Here is an 11,907-nt window from a genome sequence, read left to right as displayed (position 1 = left end):
CGAGCATTTTCTTACAATCACGTAATAGCTAACAAACTTTTTTTTGTTTCATCGTACAGTTTAGATATTTATTTCATCACAGCTTTTCAAAGTTATAAGCAGTAGTTGTAGATAAAGCGTCCATATCCTCGTAGTAGGGGCAAGCCCCTCGGCAACATTATATATACATACTCCTTTTCCGTTCAGTCTCACGTTCACCATCCATCACCAAGTGCACACCCACACACGAGCTCCCAATGGCTCTAGGCACTTAGTTGTATACATATTGTGCCATATACATATGTACACGAGAGCACGCAGTGTCTGTTCGAGTCATTTGCGCGCCACGGCGAGAAAGGCGTATATATACACATATAAGATGGCATTTACATATCGCGAGCACGCGATCGGAGTTAATAACGAAGCGCGAGCATTATATGAATACCTACATATAGGTATATAATATAAAGTATACTTGTGATGCATCCCCCTTGCACACTTGGCTCGGGCTCTCTACTTGGGTATGTATGTATGTATGTGTGTATTATTATACGCGTGTAATATTTAAGTACACAATGTACACGTGGGAGCATCGCAGAGTGCAGTGTAGATACGCCTGTAATATTGCACAATGACACGCCACAGGTTAATGACGCCACGGCGTATAGGTATATTTATTATAATAGACGCCCTTCGGGTCATCCGCGGTCGTTTTCCTTTACCTATTACTGCGCCCTTACGTGATATCCAGCTCCCCGTGTTATTACCAAGTCCTACTGGGTACACACCCCGCAGCTCATTGACCTTTGTATTTACGTATAAATATGTGTTTACTCTCGATGTAGAATACTTGATAACAGGTGTGCCTGTACGTATTTTTTAGAAGAACTTGGATGGGTAAGTGGTTACAATCATGAAAAATCTAGGGATATAATGGTTGGTTTAAATTTTCGTTGGAGATTTTTAGGCCTTTTTTCACAGAATCGATGGAAAAAAGTAATCACTGATTTCTAAGGTGATCAGAGTATAATTTTTTCAAATGTATACGGTATCGGTAGCTACTGCAGCTGGAACTGATTTTTAAGTCTTAGTATATATATTGTTCAACGACTCATAATTCAGAAGCAATTAATTTATGCGACAAAACTAAGTACTGTGAGAGAGAGAGAGAGAGAAAAAACTAACAAGCATAAAACCCTTGTTTTGTATAGTAAGCATATATTATTTCGTATGGCTACCGTTAGATTTCAGTTGGCTTTGGTAACAATTAATTCAAGTCAATTGCTAATTCAGCTGTTTGATGCATACATTATATTATATTGGCTGTGCTATTTTTAAAGAGAAGAAAAAAAAAAAATCACCGGTACGTGGTTGCGAGTATTGCGATGTGTGTCTGTATGCACGCATCACCTGATGTATAGACTCGGACAGGTCGCGACGACAGAGACCAGAGGGAGGAGGAGGAGGAACAAACGACGGGAGGTAATATAAGCAAATGGAAAAAGAGACGGCAGGTGTACGAGAGAGAGAGGGTGTAAGAGGAAGAGCCAGCTTAGCATGCGACGACGACCACGGCGAAGGCGAGGTATATACCTAATAAGTCCTTCGGTGTTAACGAACGTGCTTCCGGCGCACAAAGGTAAGTATACGACGAAGCGTGTAGGCGTCCTTTCTCACGCGCTAGGGCAATTTCGCGACCCGCGCTGCTGCCACTGCACTATTCTATCTTATTTCATGCTTTGCTATACAAGTCCATGTATACATAAACGTGTATCGTACAGGGGGTCTATACTTATGTGTAGGTGAGTTTTGCGGCTGAAATTATGGCCGCTTTTCACGCCAAATGCACCCGAGCTTAAGTATTACCAACTGCTTAATTATCCGGCAGGGTGTATTCCTCGCAATCTTGTATTGTACCAGTCTCAAGACGACTATGATGTTGCATGTATAGACTTCTTATGAGCTATTCCCTGTTTCTCCGCTATGCTCTCCACGAGTCAACGCAGATTTGACGTACAAGTATCGAGTTCAATTGGGGCTTTTTTTTGCCATCAGTTATATATATTTTTGACTTTTTTTGTACTAGATGTGAAATATATAAACACTGTTTGACATTTGCTTTGAGTTACGTGGGCTGAGCTCGTTATGTTGTATAAAACCCCAAAAAAAATGTATAATTAACAGCGCGTGTAGGCAAGGGATGAGCAAGAATGTACTTTGCAGCCACTGTATATGGGCGAAGGCACGTAAGATAAGAAGCTATAACGCATAAGGCGTCGTACCTATAAATATATACTTACATATAACGCGAGCGAACCTTGCCCTTTTGCCATCATCATCATCCACTAGGATGTGCGTTTTATGCCCGCCAACTATAGCCTTTAATCTTCGACTCGAATCTTCTCATGATTGTTACTCGACTTCTTTTATGGACACGCACAACAGCTCGGGGTGAATTTTCATAAGAAACGCGGCTCGCGCTGACTTTTTAGTACACGGGGTCTGTGCACCCACTGCACGCGCGTACATAATTTACGTTTACGCAAGACATTTAGGGTTCTCGTAAGAAGAAATACTAGAAAACCCGTCCTTTTTTTTTTTTTTTTATGGATTTAAAAAGCTCTTTCTTCCAAAATTTCGTTTGATTCGTAAAATCGTTAAATGTTTAGTGCTACGAAAGGCGCACAAAGAGCTCGCATGAACCCTTCCAAGCTCAAAAAACTTTGTGCGCATATGCTTGAACAAGATTTAGTAATGGCTGCCACACGTGGTACGCATGTATTTCAATAAAGCTCTCCTACCATGCATCATGGGCAATATCTAACTTGTAAACTAGCCCCCATAATTCAATTTTCTCGGAGCGTCTTGGCTCTTTTTTTTTTTTTTTTTTTTTTTTTTTTCATTCCCCACCCGGGAAAAAATGTTTTAATACACGTCTATATAACGTATTAGTTGATACCGGTAAAATTAAGATTTGTAAATGCCTCCTTGATCCTGTGCGCGTGTGTTCAACAGGGTGAGCACCGCAAGGGCAAAATTTGTGAAAGTGCCATTTGTCGCAGGCATTAGGAGCCGACATGTAGGAAGCATTCGGTGGTTTTAGTTTCCCTTTTCTTTCTCAGACGTCGGTATTTTGAACTTTTTACCGGAGTGCAGAGAGGCTGTGTATAGCGAGAAAGGGAGAGAGAGAGTGCAAGCAGAAGCACTTTGCTCGAGTCGGCGAAAGTTTCGACTGCGAACAAATGCGAGTCCCCGGATATTTTAATCCCAGGGATAGCTGGTGATTTACGCTGGCTTGACTGGACCAGTGCTTTTACCGCCTCTGCGCGCTGCAGCCGCTCTTTCCCCAACTTTGGTCCCAACTCCGGCTCCTTCTTTCTCCCGGTCTGGCCCTTCTTATACCCTTGATTAAAGCTCCTCTCCCGCGCTGATCGCGAATTTTCGCGTTACCAAGGGGTTATTGTTATTTTTGCCATCCAGGCTTAACTTAAATTTAAAGCTTAATAGCAACTAGTGATTTAGATGCAGGATTTTACAATACCACGCTTTTTTATCTAGAGCCCGACTGCTACATTAATCACCAGAAATACAAGTGTTATTATTACAACATGCGTGTTTAAACATTAGAAGTTTAAGTATTTTGAATTCGTATGTTTTATAAAATTTCAAAAAAAAAAAAAAAAAAAAAAAGAAGTTTTAAACTTTTCTGACAATTAGGGGCAAAACATTAAAAGGATATATATATATATAAAAGTCGAACGAATGTGTTTTAGTTTTTAAAATTTGTTTATTCTCGACAAAATTGGCAGCAATAATACCAAATATATTATTGATTTCCATGAAACTCCAAAATTTTCACTAGGAACGCTTGTTTAAAGCGAGAAAAGTTGTAATAAAAGTGCTAAGAATTGTTTTTCCACGAGTAATACATATTGTTAATTGAAAACTGTAGGGTTTCTATACATAAAGACGAAAACTAAGTATTTCTGAAAAAAATTCTGGAAACCAATTACGTAATATACATGATGTAAAATATACTCTCACCAAACTCATACTCTGAATGGTTAAAATTATTGTTCTAGCTAAACGTACACAAGCTTAACAGTCACAACTATTTTGTAAAAATAACACTTGACGAAAAACATTGGCTCATTATCTTTTCGTACCTCCGCTGTTTAAAATCATACCGAAAGCGACGTAGATTATTTGTTACAATTTTTCTTTTTTTTTGTTTCAAGCCGGTTTTCACTAATATACGTACGCCGTTGCTCGGGTCAATGCTCCTTTTATTATAATGAATCAAGGAACTCTCGTTATCTTGAAACCAAAACGGAAAAAGCTTTCAACTTGATGAGTCGGCGATGAACTTTTGCAGCACAGGCAGAGGTAGGAAAACATTTCTCTTGCAAAGCAGAGCAGAGCTGGCTTCGGAGAAAAGTTCGAAACCGGTTTCAATCAATTCTCAGCTTAGAAGAAAAGCGAGAGGAGCGGGATCGAGAAGACAGGGAGAAGAGAGCTGGTATTTTCTCGAGTAAGGCTCACCGGCAATCCTTTTCGATGCAACGAGTATACAAAGGAGAGATGTATAGAAAGCGACAAAACCAAAATAGCCAGACTAACCACTATCGCTATGAAATTCCACATAATCTCTTATACCTTGGCACTTACTCATAGTCGTCATCCTTTTTCGTCTTTATTATTCGATTTTTCTCAAGTACGACAACGAAAGTTAAACGTCCGTCACTGGCGTTAGCTCAACCTGACGGGTAATAATTGGATTCAGTCTAGAGGATGAACCGCCTGTAACGAAGCCGATCAGGCTCTTGTCGGACCGAGGAAGGGGTTAAAGTGGGAGTGGAGGGTCGAAACCAACCCCAAATTGGCTTGCCACTCGCCTTACGGGTTTTCTCTCGAAATCTCTCTCTTTCTCAATGGCGCATACTTGCATGATAGCCCTTTCTCTGTAAAATTATCGTACATAAAAATCGTAAAAGGCCAATCCGCTGTTTCTCTTCTTCTTCCGGTCTCCCGTTCAGCTGACCTATCGATTATTCAACTATCGACCGGAGCTATCCAAGTTGGGAAACGCTGAAGTAGTTCATTGTTCTTCCGAGAGAGTCGTTCAACTTGGTTCAACCAGATCTCACTATGAGGGGGGCCATGTACTATTATGTACTGTTCCAAGGGGCGGACAATCTTTAATTGCATATCCATCGTGTAGGACTGCAAAATGGAAGGCAATCCCGTAGTTGAGTAAAAAAATACTCTGCTACGTTTCGGAGGGTCGGTATAGGAGGATAGAGAGAGAAAGAGGAGGGAAGATCTACTTTGCTTTTACTACAATGAATTGTCCTGTAAACCTTTTTCGAAACGTGTGTTCAATGTATTGGCGCCCGAGTGTGAAGAGAGCAGGTATACCACCACGACGTATACAGTACTCGCTCGCACATGTATGCAAGCTGTACGAGGCAGAGTTTAATGGTAATGAGGGATGGATCAGGATTATGTTGGCAGCTGCACGCGTTCCTGGTGAATGGGGGGGGGGGATAAGGACCTCCGAAATATTGATTGAAAATATGCTCTCATCGCCAAGCTATGGTTCAACACTTAAAAACTCTTTTTACTCTTGACTTTTGGAGCAAATTGTAAGGAGAGCATGCAGTTTTTAAATATTATTATCACCCAGAAAAGCAAGACTTTTTTTCATCATGACTATTCGTGCTGCTTCTTGGGAGGACTTGCCGTGGAAACTCTAATCCGATTTGTTTTTCAAGGGAAAGAGAGAGCCGAGGAGCTCGAGCTCATCGGTTGAAATTAGCGAGGAAACTTCGATGAGGGGGAGAAACGAGACCCAAGGCGTAACTTTCCGCTTACCGGGAGAGAGAGAGAGAGAGAGAGAGCACTCTTGAAAATTAAATGCAGGCCCAGATGAGGAAGAGGCGAGGGTATGGCTAGTCAGAGTGGAATAACGCGACCGAGAATCGGTGAACGGATACGCTGGTAGTTCTGCAAGACGAGGTATGAATGTTCTCCCCCCCACACACACACACCCCGAACTCCTCGCGACGACCTCGAGTTTTCGGGTGGCAAGGTGCTCCTGCCCATATTTGATAACCCCGGCGTCATCCTTTAATCTTGAGATTCACAATTTTATTAATTGAAAGGTGTACTTTTCGGAAAAGCTATGGTATACCATCAATATGCCGATGTACTTTTTTTCAATACCACTCTAGATGTGTTCGATCAAGTCGTTTCGGACGCATTTTACTAAATTAAAAACAGTACCTACAGTGGTACGCCAGGATTTTTCTCCCTGCGCTGGATGTCCGAAATTACCATGTACGTAACTATATTGACAAAACTGGTGATCAAAGGGTGGCCGGTGGAGATTTTAAGAAAATTCGATTCTGGAAAGTAAATTTGATACGTGACTCTCGTCCCCCCGTGTTCTCATAGCTAAGTTTGAAAAAAATCCGGGCTTCAAATGGTGGGCACTTTGCAAATATTACCGGGAGGTAGGCGTAAAAGTCTCATTGATGCCCGCACGCCGAGACACGGGCTGACGTAATCCTGACTCTTTTCCCTTATTATGCTTCACCATCCGTGGTTTTCTATACAATTGGTTATATTCATACAGTAATTTAAACAATTGTAACCTAATCAAAAAATGCTTGTTGTTGATTGTCGGTAAAATTCATATTCATTAGTGTAATATAAGAAAAATATTAATAATTTTTAAAATTACGTAACAAACTTTTCTAAAATTTCGTTGTCGATGTAATTTTTTTTTAAGAGATACATTTTTAAAATTTTATGATACTAAGAATAGAAAAAATTATTTCATTAAGAACGATTTAATTACTAGGCGGCAATAGTTGAGAAAGTTTAGTTCTGAGGCAAATAAGCGTTCATTCAGATGAAATTTTTTTTAAAACGTTCGTATAATTTTCTGTGACGCTATGAACCATTTGTTTATTCGTGATGACTTTTTTAAAACTCTATTTTATTTATTTATTTTTTTTTACTCTAATACATTTTTCCAAACACAGTCAACGATGGTCTTTCTTCCCTTGTGAGTGAAAAAAAGCATCTGTTTTCGTTTATTTGAAAAGCTTACACTTTAATAGCTAGAAACGATGAATAAAATCACAATTTCTAGTCAAGCAAACGTTGTTTCGTTAGAGATTATAATATTTTCGAGATTGCAACGCTACAGACGACAGGTACGTTGTTCGAACGGCAAAAAGCAAGACAAGGTTTTTTTTAGTTTTGAAAATAAGCTTTATTAAGACCTTAAAGGCTTTTGCGAGTGTATAGCAGACGCACCGGGGCAAATATCGCGAACCGACTTGCCCGGAGGCCGCTTCCGGGAACCTTGAAATCCAATCCGCGACAACGTGCATTCCGCGTTGCACTCTGGCGCGCGGGGCTCCACAGAGGAAACTCGATCCCTCGGTGCTTCGAGAAATACTGTTACAGAATCCCGCCCGTCGCTTTTTCTCCTCTCGTCATTTATGCACTACAAGCGGGTCCCGTAGGACACGGGCAAACAGTTTAGACACCGTCAGGCCTTTTGCACGTCGGGTATAGTGTACAGAAGTTTGGAAGAGGGTTGACGAGGGACAGGTCATTTTAAGATGGCTTCGTTTGTTTTTTCACGCGGTATACAAAATATTGGATACATTGCCCGTTTAATTATTGTCCTGGATTCGTTTGCAAAAACAATTGCTTGGTCGATGACTTCATTTTCAAGTATATTTCTTTCAATAATGAAATACTGAGTCTGTGTAAATCTTAAGCGTATTATGGGTACTTTTGTAGTTTTTTCTTCGAATTTTTTCTTTCTTCCAAAATTTTATTAGGATCGTAAAAGTTATGCGTTTATTGTAAGAAAATTGGGAGGTAAATTTGTCTTACGCGTCTTTTGATTATTCTTCTTTTTCTTTACATCAACAATCTAGGACAAAGAAATAACTATTCTGACAACGTGCAGTAATTTTTTTATCGTACGTAAGTCCCTTAACCAACTAATAAAAATAAAAGCTTCCACAGCTCGTATATGAGAGATGTAATACATGTATTTTTGCAAAATATATTTCTATATCTGCATTTTTGTGATGCTTGATGAGAAAAAAAAGAAAAATGTAGCGCGCGTGTGGGATTTTGGAAGCTATCAATTTTCAACCCTCGACTGTATCGGTTCGTTAGTTACGCCCAACTACCGCGTGACGTTTCGAAATTATTGGCTTGCCCGAGTAGCAACAGCAATAACAAAAGAGCGGCCATGCGTGATCGTAAAACAGCCGAAAATACGATTTCACGCACGTGACCTGAATTTCTCGATCAATCGCCGTCCCAAGAGAGAGCGAGAGAAACGCAGCGTATCCGCTCGAAATGAATCTGTCACACGGAAAATTGCCATGAAAATTACATTCGATTTATTTAATCTCTAAACGGCGTGCCCTCCACCGCCATTCATACTTCCGACTTGCTTGAAATTAATTTTTTTTTTTTTTTTTTTTTTTTCTTCACCTACTACTCGTTTTCAAAGCTTGCATAAATTATTTTATTGGAGAATCTGATAAATACACACGCACGCTAAACATCAATATGACCGACATTAAATTGAATAGTGAATACTCTCCGATGATTAAAAATTAATGAAAGGGGGCACGATGTGGCCGATGTTTAGCTTATAATTTATAATCCATAATTATTATATTTTGTAATGTAATAAACTACATCTATGAATAGTTATGAAATCACTTGAGACATTTTTTTTATAATGAAGTAGGGAAATACCTATATTATTACCTCACTACAATAACCACATGGCGCTGCTACACTTTGGTGTGGTATAAATAAAACTTGTCCTCTCTATTACATGTTGATTTGTGTGATCGCGGTGCAAAAATGCGCGACCAGAGGGCTACTTATTATTTTTATTCGCCAAAGCTATATACATGGATACTGCGCTACATTATATTATATATACATTAGTAGGCAACACGTTTATTATTACCATTACCCTCTTCTCGTTGTTTGTTCAAACTGGCCTCTATGCCCTGTTCGATCCCTCTTGTTTTCCGAGCACTCGCTCTACAGTTTGCCCATCACTCGAGAGCTTTGCCTTGCCCTCGAAAAAATCGCAATTCGAATAATCGATGCGAGCTCGTCCAGACAAACCAAACACTTTTACTGTACTTTTACAATGTTTGAAATTCGAGGCAAGGCTCGAACAGTAGGTACGATCTACTCGTGTTTTACATCTCGTGGGTATACGTGAAAAATAAGCAAAGCTTTTTAAAAAATTACTTCTTAAATTTGGTAGTTCAAGATACAAGACAAGACGAACGTTTTCAGCTAATCGTTAAAATTGCCTCTCCATCGGTGACGATAGTGGTTTGTTTGTGGTGCTGTTGGTAGTAGTGGACTTTTTTATATCCGGATGTACGATAATACACTTACTTTTTGTAAATTGTCGTTGATAAATACATCCACTCATCCAGATATTAAAGCATCAAGAGATTCCATGTTTCTCTTTTTGCACAATGAATTTTATTGATGAAAAGATTAGATGATGTAATAGCGAGTAAAGCGCGGCTTTTTTTTCAGATTGACGAAAAATAAAGTCCCCCAAAAAATATTTGTCTTTTTTTCGCGAAGTGACTGACTTCCTCTTACCCTCTTCTTGCGCGCCCAGTTTCATACCTATATATACAAAGCGTGACAAATGACCAGCGATAAATAAAACAACATCAAGCCAAGTTTTTGTGGCAACGATGTACAGAAAAGAACATCGGTAGGGAGAAAAAGAAGGGATGGTGTTTTTTTTCCTTAAATTATACAATGTTACAAATGATGAACGGAGACATTAACGCCAACTGGGCGAGCGAGGACGAGTTCTCTTTTATTTATTTTTTTTTTTTTCGCAACTCAAGCCACGGCTTCCAAGTTTAATGGGACAACGGGTTGTGATCCACGAGCGTGAAATTGAGAATAAAAATTCTTCGAGCAACCAGTCAAAGGGAGGAGGAGGAAGAAATATTAATGGGACATCCTTGGACGTTCCTCTCCTACTCTAATAAACTAATATGCTGCATTTGCTTACCCTTTCCTGACGTTCCTCCAAGTTCCTTCCTCTGCGGGTGCATGATTCCATACACACACTTCAAACCTTTTTGTCTTGATCTCCATTTCATCGCTTTATCTTTTAATATTTTTTTTTAATTAAACACGTACGTATCTCCTTATTCTATTTTTCTATCTAGACGTAACACTGTATACTAGGCGAGATTCTAGGTGCATTCATCAATTTACTTTTTTTTTCAATGTACATTTTCTACTTGAAAATATTATTGTCAGATTATAATATTGTAAGTAGTGAATTAACTCAAAGTGGGGGTAAAACAATCAACTCGATAGGGTCGGCCTTTTACCATACATTCTGTTTATGTTTCAATTTATCATGGTTCGAAAAATTGTTTTAAAATGTTGCGTCTAACCTTTTTTTACCCGGCTAACTGAAAAAGGTTCTGCCTTAATGATTGTTTTGTTGATACACAACCTACATGTACTGGCTTAAAAAAAAAAGAATAGCAAACAAAAATAGTGGAAATAAATTATTGTGTACCTTTTGCGTTGATGGAAGAGATGCATGAAGCGAAAGCCAGCAGAGTCAAAAGCAGCCCAGCAATGTCCTCTTTGACGGCCACGCTCGTCATCCTCGTAATCATCTTGATAAATATTTCGAGCACTTCGTAACGGCGGCCACTTAGTTGCACTTCACTGAAAAAAACACACGGGTACTTTGTGGTTGTACCGCACTACCCGACAAAAAATTCCCCACAACTTGAGTGTGGATAAAAATAGTTAAAAATCATTAGCCACCAATCGTCATTATCATAATATGTGGATGCCTTCCCATGCCGTTCAGCAGATAAGATTGAATGAAACACAAGGGGATAATTTTTTCGGACTCAAGTACCGTGGCAGATTATATTAATAAGCAATCGTCTATCGACGAGGTAAGCAGTGACTTGGTGTCGGTGACCTTTGAGTGGATTCCAATAAAACACGAAACACGCACGTAAACGTTTTGCACAGGCTGCATATATATATAGGTATTATAAACACACCTACCAGCTGTGCAGAGGTGTAAATAAATTGTACTTTAGGCGTATATGTGATGTAGTACCTATGTATGGGGATGTGTGGTAAACGACACGAATAAACGGCAGGCGTGAATTGTATAAATAAGGCGTATAAGTATATTATCCATGGGCGTCCATAATTGTAATAGTGCATGCACCAAATTTAATATACCGCACGCACCGAGAGCTTGGAGAATCAACGAACATTTTTGCAACGCATCGAGACACACAGCTCACACTGCCTGAAGAGTATAGGTACGAATGAAGTAGGTGTTTTATTAAACCTACAGGATCTTGTTACACCCGCTTATATATACTCACTGACACTTCCACTGCAATCTACACTATAACCGCAAATTTAATGTCTTCGATTTTCTTTTTGACAGTGACATTGAGGTTCACGAAAGGACGGACGGTTTCGACAATTTGCACCGCTTCCACGACATCCTGAACATAAATACAAGTCCATACTTCCGTTGCATCCGCTTCGAAGTCCGCGAGCTTGCTGCAGCATCTCAACAAGCATAGAACACGCAACACATATCAGCATCGTACGGATGCTGGAGCCTGCACATACGGACGATTTTAACCTCAAATTCAGCTGCAAGTTTTAAGCTCCAGTTTATACAGAGGGCGATGAACTAGCAAACTGACGCAGGAGCGGCTTTTTTTGCCTTCTCCACTGCGATTCTGTAACTTGCAACCCTCTATAGGTATACCCTACCTACTCTTGCGTGTGAAGACTGAGAGGGTGAATGCAGCACAGAGAAAAGCG

The sequence above is a fragment of the Copidosoma floridanum genome, unplaced genomic scaffold (assembly GCF_036245765.1).
Source record: "Copidosoma floridanum isolate Cflo_tuat_1 unplaced genomic scaffold, Cflo_Japanese_pri ptg000007l, whole genome shotgun sequence".
NCBI lineage: Eukaryota > Metazoa > Arthropoda > Insecta > Hymenoptera > Encyrtidae > Copidosoma > Copidosoma floridanum.
The sequence above is the reverse complement of the archived record's forward strand: the minus strand, read 5'-3'. Positions refer to the sequence as shown.